The sequence below is a fragment of the Drosophila willistoni genome, unplaced genomic scaffold (genome assembly GCF_018902025.1).
Source record: "Drosophila willistoni isolate 14030-0811.24 unplaced genomic scaffold, UCI_dwil_1.1 Seg173, whole genome shotgun sequence".
Classification (NCBI taxonomy): domain Eukaryota; kingdom Metazoa; phylum Arthropoda; class Insecta; order Diptera; family Drosophilidae; genus Drosophila; species Drosophila willistoni.
Genome location: NW_025814135.1, coordinates 29966 through 41348, shown reverse-complemented (window position 1 = coordinate 41348; position 11383 = coordinate 29966). Strand labels below are relative to the sequence as shown.

The following is an 11383-nucleotide window of genomic DNA, read 5'->3' as shown; positions in this document are numbered from 1 at the left end:
TAACTTGGTTTCAAATATTTTCTATTATTCTTCAATATATTGATAACAACGAGCTGAAAGGGAATAAATTCGATCTTTTCATTTATCCCTAAGAATTATTCTTAGCAAGCAATTAGAAAAGTGAGCAAGAAAAATACAAGACCGATTGAAATGGAATTGGAATTCTCGTTTTCAAATAATTTGGATGTAAAATATATTTAAAATGGTCTACAATTTCTATTAAATTTAGACTAGAACCATACTTTATTGAATTAAAACTGTATTATTTATGTAAGTTTTTTTAAAAATGTTTCAAAGCCGAAAACGATTGAAATTTATCACGGAATTGATTCAAAAATCGTTAATTGAAGAATTTAATCCAAAAGCTTGAGATTTCAGTCAACTAAATAAGGCAGATTTTCTAACATAAGATTCGAGATTTTTTATCTTAAATTAATGATCTACAAATTGTTAGCTTTAAAAACAACAAAATGGGCAAAATGTTTTCCATTTTTTGGCTGCCTTTGAAATAATTTTCTTCAGAAGACTCTGATCTGGTTTAAATGCAAAATTTGATTTAAATTTATTAAAATGTATGTACACAACATTTTTTTTTGATCTGAGACACCCTTGTTAAGGGGTTATTATAATTATTCGAGGCCAAAAAATGGTTTCGACTGTAGATCTTCAGACAGAGAAAATTTGCCCAAAAATATTTGACTTAACCTAATATAAAATGATGTTAAATTTTACATAAATTTTACATTTTACATAATTTTCCTACTTTTAGGCTTGTAAATAGATGTTCATATATACATACATAGTTACTCATATTTCATAGTCTCTGTAAGTTCATGTTTTTATACAACATATGAAAATTTTAATCCAAAAATAATTTCAAAACAAAGTTTGTGACAAGGACCATTAGTTAAAACTTTAAAGGACAAATTTCATACATTTTAAGTCCTTAGATTCTAGTTTTAAACAATGTTTACTCGTTTCCTTTTTTTAACTCGAGATTGATGATTCACATCCCTAAATACGTCAATTTAACGTTTTATTTTGTCTGGTAATTAAATCTTTCCTACCTGATTGTGCCAAACACTTATATGTACTTAGTATGAAATTATACTGCCAATTATTGTAATTACATTTAGAATTATCAATAAGTCCAAGTTTATTATTTTTCAATAATTATTTGTTTAAACGATTAATTGGCTAAAGTTGACTAGCTATACATATTTATACAGAATAAGTATGTCATTCTTTTATATAGGAAAACAACAACTTTTACATATATTTCCAGGTACAAATTGATTTACGTGTTGTCCTGTGTGTGATATTTTTTACCTACATAGATGACTGTCTGAACTGATTGTGAATTGTACATTATAAACAAAAATTTATAATTCTTTTGTTTGTTTTGCAAGTGCTTCAAAGAGTGTGGATTAATCTGACATTGTATTCCATTCCTTAGCATTCTGACCTTAATATACTCGATATAGTAGTTGCATAAGTTACTTTTCTACCCATAAGTGGAAGGGCAATAGGTCTTTGAAACTGCGTCAACTCTTTTTGAGAATCACTACAATAGACTAGACCGAATCACGCAAATGCGAAACAGAAAAATTTACATTCACATATCACCCACATGCAAATGAGCTGCCTTTACCTTTACGGCCTGGATAAACAAACGCACCAATCAAAAACATTCCATTCCCTTTCCAAATGTGTCTGATACAGAAAGAAATAAAGACTGGTCAGGAGCAAATAAAGCAAAATCACAACAAAAATCGCAATGAAGGCTCCAACCTAATCCACCCACACAATCCTAAAACTAACGCCGGAAATAGACAATGACACATTATTTGGTTCTTGTTGTTTTTAGGTGCCATCGTAGCCAACACTTGAAATAATTGAACACGCAGTTGAACAGTATACAGGATTCAAATAATTGCAACTAAGTACATATTCTGTATATATGTACATATATATGTGTATGTGACTAATTGAAGGTTACTGCCAATTTTTTTCAAGAACTTTTGGACGTCACCAAGTGAATTAAGAGCATTCTGGGGAGAGCAAATGTGGAACATTGGATATTGAAATTTTTAGATTTAAATCATTAAGGAGTAAAAGTCTTAGAGAAATGATTGATTTTGAAATAAAATTTTAATATATCTTTATAACTCTTATCTATTCTGGGTATACCTATTTCATTACCTTCAAAACAACCGTCAAAAAATTAAGCGTATAGCTAAGAAAGGAGAAGGGTTATAAAATTGTCATAAAGGAGGGGGGGTCATCCTTCATGGAAAATTTTCGTCACCTGGTCATAAATAATTTTTGATATACTTTTATACCTAAAAAACTAAGCGTGTGCAAGATTTAGAGAAATCTATTCCATTTTGGAGCTTGTGAAAAATACGCTTCAGAAATTTTGCCCTCCTAGACAGTTATAGAATTTACGATTTTAAGATTTTTTTCTAACCAATAGTAGCATAAGACCTTTAAGCCATTCATACATACATACATAGATAGTCTTAATATTGCTTTTAACTTATAATTACTGCACAGATATAGAATAAATCAATAAATATTAAAGGCATAATAGAAAAATAAAGAAGATTATGATCACTTATTTTACAACAATATTTCATCTTAGATCCTAACCCTCTCATGCCCGAATTAAATTGGGCGTGGCTAAAATTTTTTTGAATTGACATATAAGCTAGACTTGACCTTAATATCAGCTGAAAAAAATTTGAATGTCCTTGGTGTCCTGGTTCAAGAGCTACAGGATGTTGCGTATATGCAACATTGGGCAATTGTGTTACAGCTTGAAAATCCCGATCTGCATACTCTACATCTTCCTCTTGTTCCCCATTTCGGCCAATGATTATAACCATCAAGTCGTAGTGACTTTGCTGGGTCTGCAACATAAGCTCTTTTAGGGGGGTTTGACTTAGAGCCCGTAGAAGGAGCTGGTGAAGGTCATAATGGAGTTGGTGATAATGAGGATGAATTCTTTGTCAAAAGGAGTGATGATGGATATAACTTGTCATATTCAGGTGTTCCCTTATGAGGCTGATTAGAATTGTCGTTCAAATGGAAAAACTGTTTAATTTTTTCAAATCTGTAATGCATTTGCAACGGCCGCTAGTTTGAAATCCACCGCCCACGCCATTCTATAAGCTGGTATTTTCACAACTGCAAGGTAAAGAAGTATGCCAACAAACATTTCAGTGCATTTCAATTCTACGCTCTTCGTTTGAATGGCATATAAGTTCGTTTCCTCTCATATTTTCTGCCCCAGTTCATCCGCAAAAAAAATACTAAAATATTTGATGGGGTTTTTCACGGCATTGCTGCGTAATTCGCTTTTCCAAGTGGTCTCACTTTCCATAAACTTTGTACTCCTCCACTTCAAATTCCTCAAATCAATTAGTTCCACTACCTCCTGTACAACGTTTTCATTTTCATTCAATTCTCCATCATTTTCGCATCTAATAAGTTGGTCAATCAATCTAACTTGCACATTTTCAGCTCTGTTATCCAAATTTTGCAAAGTTACTTCTTTAATTTCCTCCATATTTCGATCTTCTTCTTCTTCATTTTCCTCATCACCCGAATCATCCCAATCAAAGTTGGCAAATTTTTCAATCTCAGCTTGAGTCAGACCTTTTGGAGAATCTGTATACAGAAAAAATTTTATTTTTCCAAAATTTCCACAGTAGCCCAATGTTGCATATACGCAACACTACATTTACAAAATTATTACAAACAAACTAAATAGTTTTTTCATTGGTTTTTTTTTTTATATACTCTCTTACCTTTCTTTAACAAGTTGTTGAACTTAGATTTACGATGAAGTAATTGTTTAAGTGATTTTAAACACTAATTTAAAACCACGTGTTTTTACAGATCTCATTTTTTCACTATGCTCTCGGGAGAATAGCTACAAACTGAACGCGTGTGCAGCTGACTGCCGAACAACTAGCTGTAAGCTCACTTAGCACATGCAGCTATATTTCAGCGAAAGTTTCAAAACAAAAAATTTAAAACAACGGTAGTTATAGGCTTATAAATCCAATGTTGCGTATATGCAACATCGGGCATGAGAGGGCTAAACTCCTTCATTTCGCATTTCACGACATGACAATTCAGTAATGTGATTAAAATAAAGTCATTTAAGGTGGAAATATAATCCTTATTGTTCGCCATAATATCTATATGAATACAGCTTGTCATGATGATCAGAAATATTAGTAATATATGTATATAGTTTACAATGGCGGAAGCGATTATACTAACTTTTTTAGGGAAAATCTAGGATGGTTTTCCAACGAGTGGGAACCTTCCCCGAAATTTGAAAATTCAGACTACGTGCAGGATGAATTCCTTTTTTCTAGATCGCTTATTCTTGAACATTTAAATCCACTAAATGACAAAATTCCCTACCCTAATAATAATACATTCATTTTTAACCATATTAGAACGGGGAAAGATAACTCTAAGCAATTTTAAGAGTATGCCTTTTATATAAACTATAAATTCAAAAACTTTGTATGGATTAGGAAATTCAAAACTCACAAAAAGTCGAAAGGAAAGGAGTTAAAATCAATGTTTTTTTATGAATTTGGAAACATCAATAGTGCCATTTACATTCGGTTTCCCAATATTCTATCTTTGTCCTACAAATTAATGGTTATTCGCCATTGCCAATGAAAATCCATCAACCATTCCCCCAGTAAAAAGTAATTACTAGTTTCTGGTAGTAATTAGTGCGAACCAAATTGTTCCTACTTTCTCTTGCCACAGTTTTATCGTGTAAGAAACTTGTTGGCTAATTATTAGTTAGACAACTAATTGCTTAAACGAACTTCATTAATTAAATTCGAATTCAAATTAGATAAACTTCTTAAATTTGCATACTTACAGTCCAACCAATTTTATCGCCACCGCAAAGGTATTCCATTTTGATGGGTAAGTCTCCGCGATCGAAATACATGCGAAACAATGTGCCACGCCCCAAATCATTGCCACGGAGTGTAATGCCACCATCAAGACCAGCACCCAAATTGAATGTGGAAATGGACTTTTGTTGTTTCTTTAAGCGTAATATACCAAACAAAAGTCAAAAAAACACAACAATTAGTAGTCATTATCCATTACAAGAAACAAATACATAAAAGCAAACTAACTATCTGAACTAACTTTCAAAGGGTCTACGCACTTTTGTTGAGGTTTCGTGTATTGGTCCGTTAATGACAACGGTATTCTTTTGCAGCGATTGTATGGAAAAGGGCGGCACATAACGGGGACACAAACGCCCACTAAATGGACGTAAATGCGGTGGATTTGCGGATTTGGAGCGTTGTTTTAGGGAAACGGAATTTGTATGGTAATCATGTGAGGGTCGGAAGCCATTGGCGTAGGCGGTCGGTGCACATTTTGCCGAATGAGACATTTTAGTTTCCGTCGTTTCTTTCCGTCTTTCGAACTAAAGTCACGTAGAGTAAACAACAAACTGCCGAGCTCAGGAATTTTCTAGCCTCCTGGACTTTAGTATTTGCTGCTGTTGGGTGTCGCGTCGGTGTTTTGGTTTCTATGGAGGCGTACAGTGGGTTGGAGTTCAATCCCAATTTCTTGTCAAGCAGAAGCGATACCTTTTCGTGACCAGTAAAACGAAATTGAATGATTTCAAAAATAGACATTTGATCAAATCATTAAAAAGAAAACAAAAAACAAAAACCCAAGAGAAGACTTTGGTATTTTTATTTCTTAAAATAATAATTGAAATTTAAAGGACATTATAATTTTGATACTTTCAACACTGTGCACCTCGTTGCTAGGCAGCCAAAGGCGCAGTGACTGATAAGCCATTCGTTGACAAACCAATTTAAAGGTTGCCTTATTCCCAAAAGTAACACCCACTGTGTATATTGCTAAAGAAACTGGTTTGGGTAGTTTGCTTTAAAACTATTGCCATGGTATGGGATTATAATATTAACGGCTTTGCTTTAAGCCTTCATATTTAAGTTAAACAGGCAAACAGCAGGTGTCCTGATGATTATTTGCCATTGCTGAAAATGAAAGTTTTTTTTGATGGTAACGTAAAATTTTATGAGTTTAGAAGTGAAACTTTTGTATATGAAATTGGAATAAACAAATATTGAATTTATTGCATTTTTTAAGTAAATCTAAGTGTGCTTTGCTACAAAGTTTCAGCTAAAATAGACAAAAATATTAATTTTTTTATTTATTATTTCCAATTTTTTAAATCTCATTAAGTGTTGGCATTCTTTAACTATCTACTTTACATGCATTTTTTTACTTTGTTTTTTTAAGCTTTATGAATTTTATCATAGATAATAGATAGTCATTAAATATTGAACGGCCTGGTCATGGCTATATTTCTTTGGTGTTTTTAAATTACATTGTTTCCGCGGTACCTCGCTTTTTTAAATTTACTAGTTATCGATTAATTGAAAATAATCGATCAATGCGAAACTGTGATTTTCTGTTTCTCAGTTACAAAGAACATTTATGTGTAAATAAAAAACTAACTGCAAGGTTTTATGGTTTTTTTAAATTCTATATGCTTTTTTCAAACAGCTTTATATAATGGCAAGGGAATGTAAAATAAAAAACGAAGCAGAGTTCTAAAATTTTTAGCCGCAACTGTTACCAGTGACTTTTGAATTTTTGAGTGCAAGTCACAGTTACTTAACTAACCATCATCTCTAATACAAAGAAAGAACAATTGTTGTATGAAAATTTATTTATGTATATTCGTGGTTAAATTGAAAGCCAAACAGCACAAAGTCATTGCCATTTGTTATTGTTTTGCTTGTATTACGCGTTTGTGGTGGGAAATCGATCCCAAAATAAGAATAATTCAAAATGAATGGCGAGTTAAAGAAATTGTGTGAGGAGTCGCTGCTGCAGCCGCCCGAAAAGGTATTTGACATTATGTACAAATTGGGCGAGGGCAGCTATGGTTCCGTCTATAAAGCTGTGCATAAGGAAAGCAGTTCCATTGTGGCAATTAAGCTGGTGCCGGTGGAGTCTGACTTGCACGAGATCATCAAGGAGATCTCAATTATGCAACAATGTGATTCTCCCTATGTGGTCCGATACTATGGATCCTACTTCAAGGAATATGATTTATGGATATGTATGGAATATTGTGGTGCCGCAGTGTATCGGATATAATGCGTCTGCGCAAAAAGACTCTAACGGAGGACGAAATAGCCACCATTATGTCTGATACCCTCAAGGGTTTGGTATATCTTCATCTGCCTCGAAAGATTCATCGTGATATTAAGGCAGCGAACATACTCCTCAACACGGAGGGATATGCCAAATTGGCCGACTTGGGTGTCGCCGGCCAGCTAACGGATACAATGGCCAAAAGAAACACTGTGATTGGGACACCCTACTGGATGGCCCCGGAGGTCATCAATTGGTTACGATTGTGTGGCAGATATTTGGTCACTGGGCATTACGGCTCTAGAAATGGCCGAGGGCAAGCCCCCCTATGGAGATATACATCCAGCCGCTATAATCGAGCCGCTGACATGGCTATGGTCATGAGTCAGGCCAAAAGTCTGGCCTGCCAAGATTCCAGCATGATGCTGCCCGAGCAAGAGGAGGAAACGGAATTCGGTGGCACAGTTAAAACCTTCATTGACGACCCGGGGACATTGGTGCCCGAGAAATTTGGCAACTATCAGCAGTCATCTGCATCGGATGCAACTATGATAGCACATACCGAACAGGATACTGATGAAGGCACACTAGGACCGGGGGGTCTAGGGCGTAAGGCTGGTGCTCTTGCGGCGGTACCATCGGGTCCATCTCCTGCTTCAGGTGAAGTGGCAGCTGTCGACTCTGGTACTATGGTTGAATTGGAATCCAATTTGGGTAAGCAAAAAAGAAAAAAAAACCCGAAGTAAAACCAAAATTATATGCATTTTCTTTGGCTTACAGGCACAATGGTTATCAATTCGGATTCCGATGATTCTACAACGGCGAAACGAAGTGACGACCAAAAGCCACGGTATCGTTATCGTCCACAGTTCTTGGATCATTTTGAACGCAAAAATGTCGGTGATAAATCAACAGAGTATTCTCCAGCCGCTGCCGAACAGCAGCAACAGCAACAACAATAACAACAACAGCAGCAGCAACAGCAAGACAAAATGAACCAGCATTTGGCAAGTGGAGCAAACGATGCCAATAATTGGGAACATAATATGGAATTACAATTCCAACAAATCTCTGCCATAAATCAATATTGATTGCAGCAACATCAGCAGCAACAACACCAACAGCACATGGTTATGGCATATCCGTTAATAAACGAACAGATAAATCCAGCTCCACCACCAGCCGCATATCAGAATCAGCATTTACACACCCAATCCCATGCCTATGTTGAGGGTGAATTCGAGTTCCTCAAATTTCTCACCTTTGACGATCTAAATCAACGTCTCAGTCACATAGATCATGAAATGGAATTGGAAATCGAACAGCTCAATAAGAAATATAATGCCAAGCGACAGCCCATTGTCACAAAACAAAATATCAATAATAATCTAATTAAGATATAAAACTAACTATAAAAAAAGTAACAAATCAAATGAGATCTATCTCAACACCCTTAATCCCTCCAAGAAACCACAAAACGCTAGAAGTGAAACGATAAAAACGAAAAGCTTTAATGTAAAATGCATTGAATGATGAAAAACGAAGCAGGAAATGTAAAAGTTGTTTTTTACACAAAACAAAAAACAGAAGATTTAGCCGTCTTATACATATATATACAAAACAAAAAAAAAGAAATAATATTCTAAAATGCACGACCATCGTTTCTTCCCTATAATCCCAATGATAATAATCCATCTGTATATATATATATATTGTTGACGTTATTATATATTGTAAAGCGTTTACAGTATGTTAATACAGTATCTGCTCGATAAATTTTATATTATATTACTTGGCCGCCGTTTTGTATTATCTAATCCACTGCCTAGATTTTGGCCAGTTCCCGGATAACTCGTGGTTTCCTTGTTGATATTTGAATATCGAATATTATTGATGGCAATATACATGTATATATAGAAACAAAAAATGACTGAAAAAACCAAAAATTGGTAATAACAATTGAAGTGAAACTTTTTAATTAATAACATGTAGAATTCGTTTGAGCCATCTTAATCAAAGTTTTTTTTAGAATTAACCTTTTTTTTATGTTCTTCCACAATCTTTTTTTAATTTTTTAATAAAGCACAAAACTACTCTGAGAAATAGAAAAAACAAAGTCAAGCAATATATACACAAATATATATATTTATATACATAGAAAGAAGATAAATTATATATTTGATGCATTCCAAATCCATATTTTTGGAAGTTTATTTATCATAGATAACACACACACACATATAAATATATGCCTAGTAATTTTAGAAATTATACATAATTTACATAATAAATATATATATACAAAAATTTGTATGTAACCTTATAATTAGAAAAACGTATCAAAAAAGTCAGTTGCACATATTATTTGGAATTGATATAGGACTACAAAAAAATGTTGTGCTAATTTCCCTACTGATTTTCAGTTGAGTTGAGTTCCATATCATGTAGTTGTGCTCGTAGATCTTCTGGTAAACTATGCTCATTCAATGCACTGGGATCCTCGCCATCAATCACAATCTCCTCTGGATCGGGTGCACGTGGTAGAAACACTTCAGTTGGATAAAGTTCCATAAAAATACGATGAGCCTCAGAAATAGCAGCATCATAATCTATTTCATAAATTGGTCCACTAGTGCAATGTATAGAAAGTGGCAGTGCGTTGGCCTCCAAAGATTGAGGCGAATAAAGCGTAAAATGGGAACTAAAAACAATTTGGGAAATACTTTGAAAGATTTGAGATGTAAATGGTGCCAAGTCAGCAATGGGATCTTCGCTTTGAGCGGGTGTGGTTATGTGGAAGATATCTGAAAATGATTCGTTTAAATAAATATGCAAAATATAAAGCAAAATCCTCAGTTTCTTACATAATCCCTCTGGACATGCACCAGAATAGTGTGAGAGTTGAATAACAATGGCTTCGCGAGCTCCTCCATCGGCCAGCAGACGCAACAGATTAACACCACCGCCTCCTTTATTTATTTCTTCATTTCCCAGTGGGCTACACGATATAAACAATCCTCGAGAGATGTTTGGACGCATTGGCGTCACTGGATTAATGGGTACTTGGCCAGGTGCCGAGACCAAATGTTTGGCACGCAGAGTCTTTCCGTCACAGCTAACCAAAAGTTCTTGGGATTGACTGTCCATGTTAACAGCGTCCACAGAGCGTTCAAGGCAATAGATTCCACCGAAAACCGCACAAAGACGACAGAAGCATTGCGGCAATTCACCACAACCGTACATGGGAAACAGAAAAGGTGTATTGCCATACCGACCCAGGCTACTTAGGAATCGTTGTGTACGTTGCATGCCCTTCTCGAATGTGGAATTTGGACCACACATGGCAATCGACTGATTTTACACATGAGGCAATCTTCTCGGTTACACGTTGCGCTTGCAGATACTCGACAAACGAGCGTCCTCGGAACGCCAAAGAGTCTTCATTGCACTTGTCCTCGCCATAGTCATTGCAAGCCATTAGGAATTTCATTAGCAATCGTTTCTCCACCATTGTAAGGATTTTAGTATTGAAGACATCACTTCGTGAACAAGGCACAGATAAAATTTCTCCATTGTTATTCATGCAGACATGATCTACGGCACGAAACTCTGCATAACGACAAATATTTGATCGGATCAGCAATTGAACGAGTTCTCCTGCGGCATATAGAACACGGGGGCAGAGATCGAGATTAAAACGTCGTGACTTGGCCAGTATGGCTTCGCGCGTCCAGACTGCGGGCGCATCGGTATCCCCATCAACTGCAGCTACATTATGCCAAGTATAACTACCATTTCGCAAAGCAGAACTTTCGCTTACTTCCTTCTCCAACAGCGAACACAGGGCATCCAAACTAAAGTATCCCCAAGAGTCACCACCATAGTATTCATTTTTATCCAGATGCAGCACAGTCTTTCCAATGCGACTTGCAGCAGCGGCTATACAGGATTCAGTGAAGCTTTTCAAAAGAATTAGAAATCAATCAATATTTAGGTACTAAGACTCATCGAGCTACTATTTGTCGTAACGCCCATGGTGTATGGATTAGTCAGATGACCTTACCTGTGCCCATCACCACCAAGTCGAATGCTTCCGGCAATTCATCCGTCATGTTTCTAAATTATTCCAATTGTTGTTAATTCTTTCCAAACGAAATTCGTAAATTCATTTGTGATACAGTGACACTAC

General features: G+C 35.4%; 2 pseudogenes; one reads left to right on the top strand and one right to left on the bottom strand.

Annotated features, from left to right (window-relative positions):
* The first annotated feature begins 6767 nt into the window (after positions 1 to 6767).
* Positions 6768 to 8798, top strand: LOC124461010 (annotated as a pseudogene).
* Positions 8799 to 9431: 633 nt separating this feature from the next.
* LOC6649364 lies at positions 9432 to 11306 on the bottom strand (annotated as a pseudogene).
* Positions 11307 to 11383: the final 77 nt, after the last annotated feature.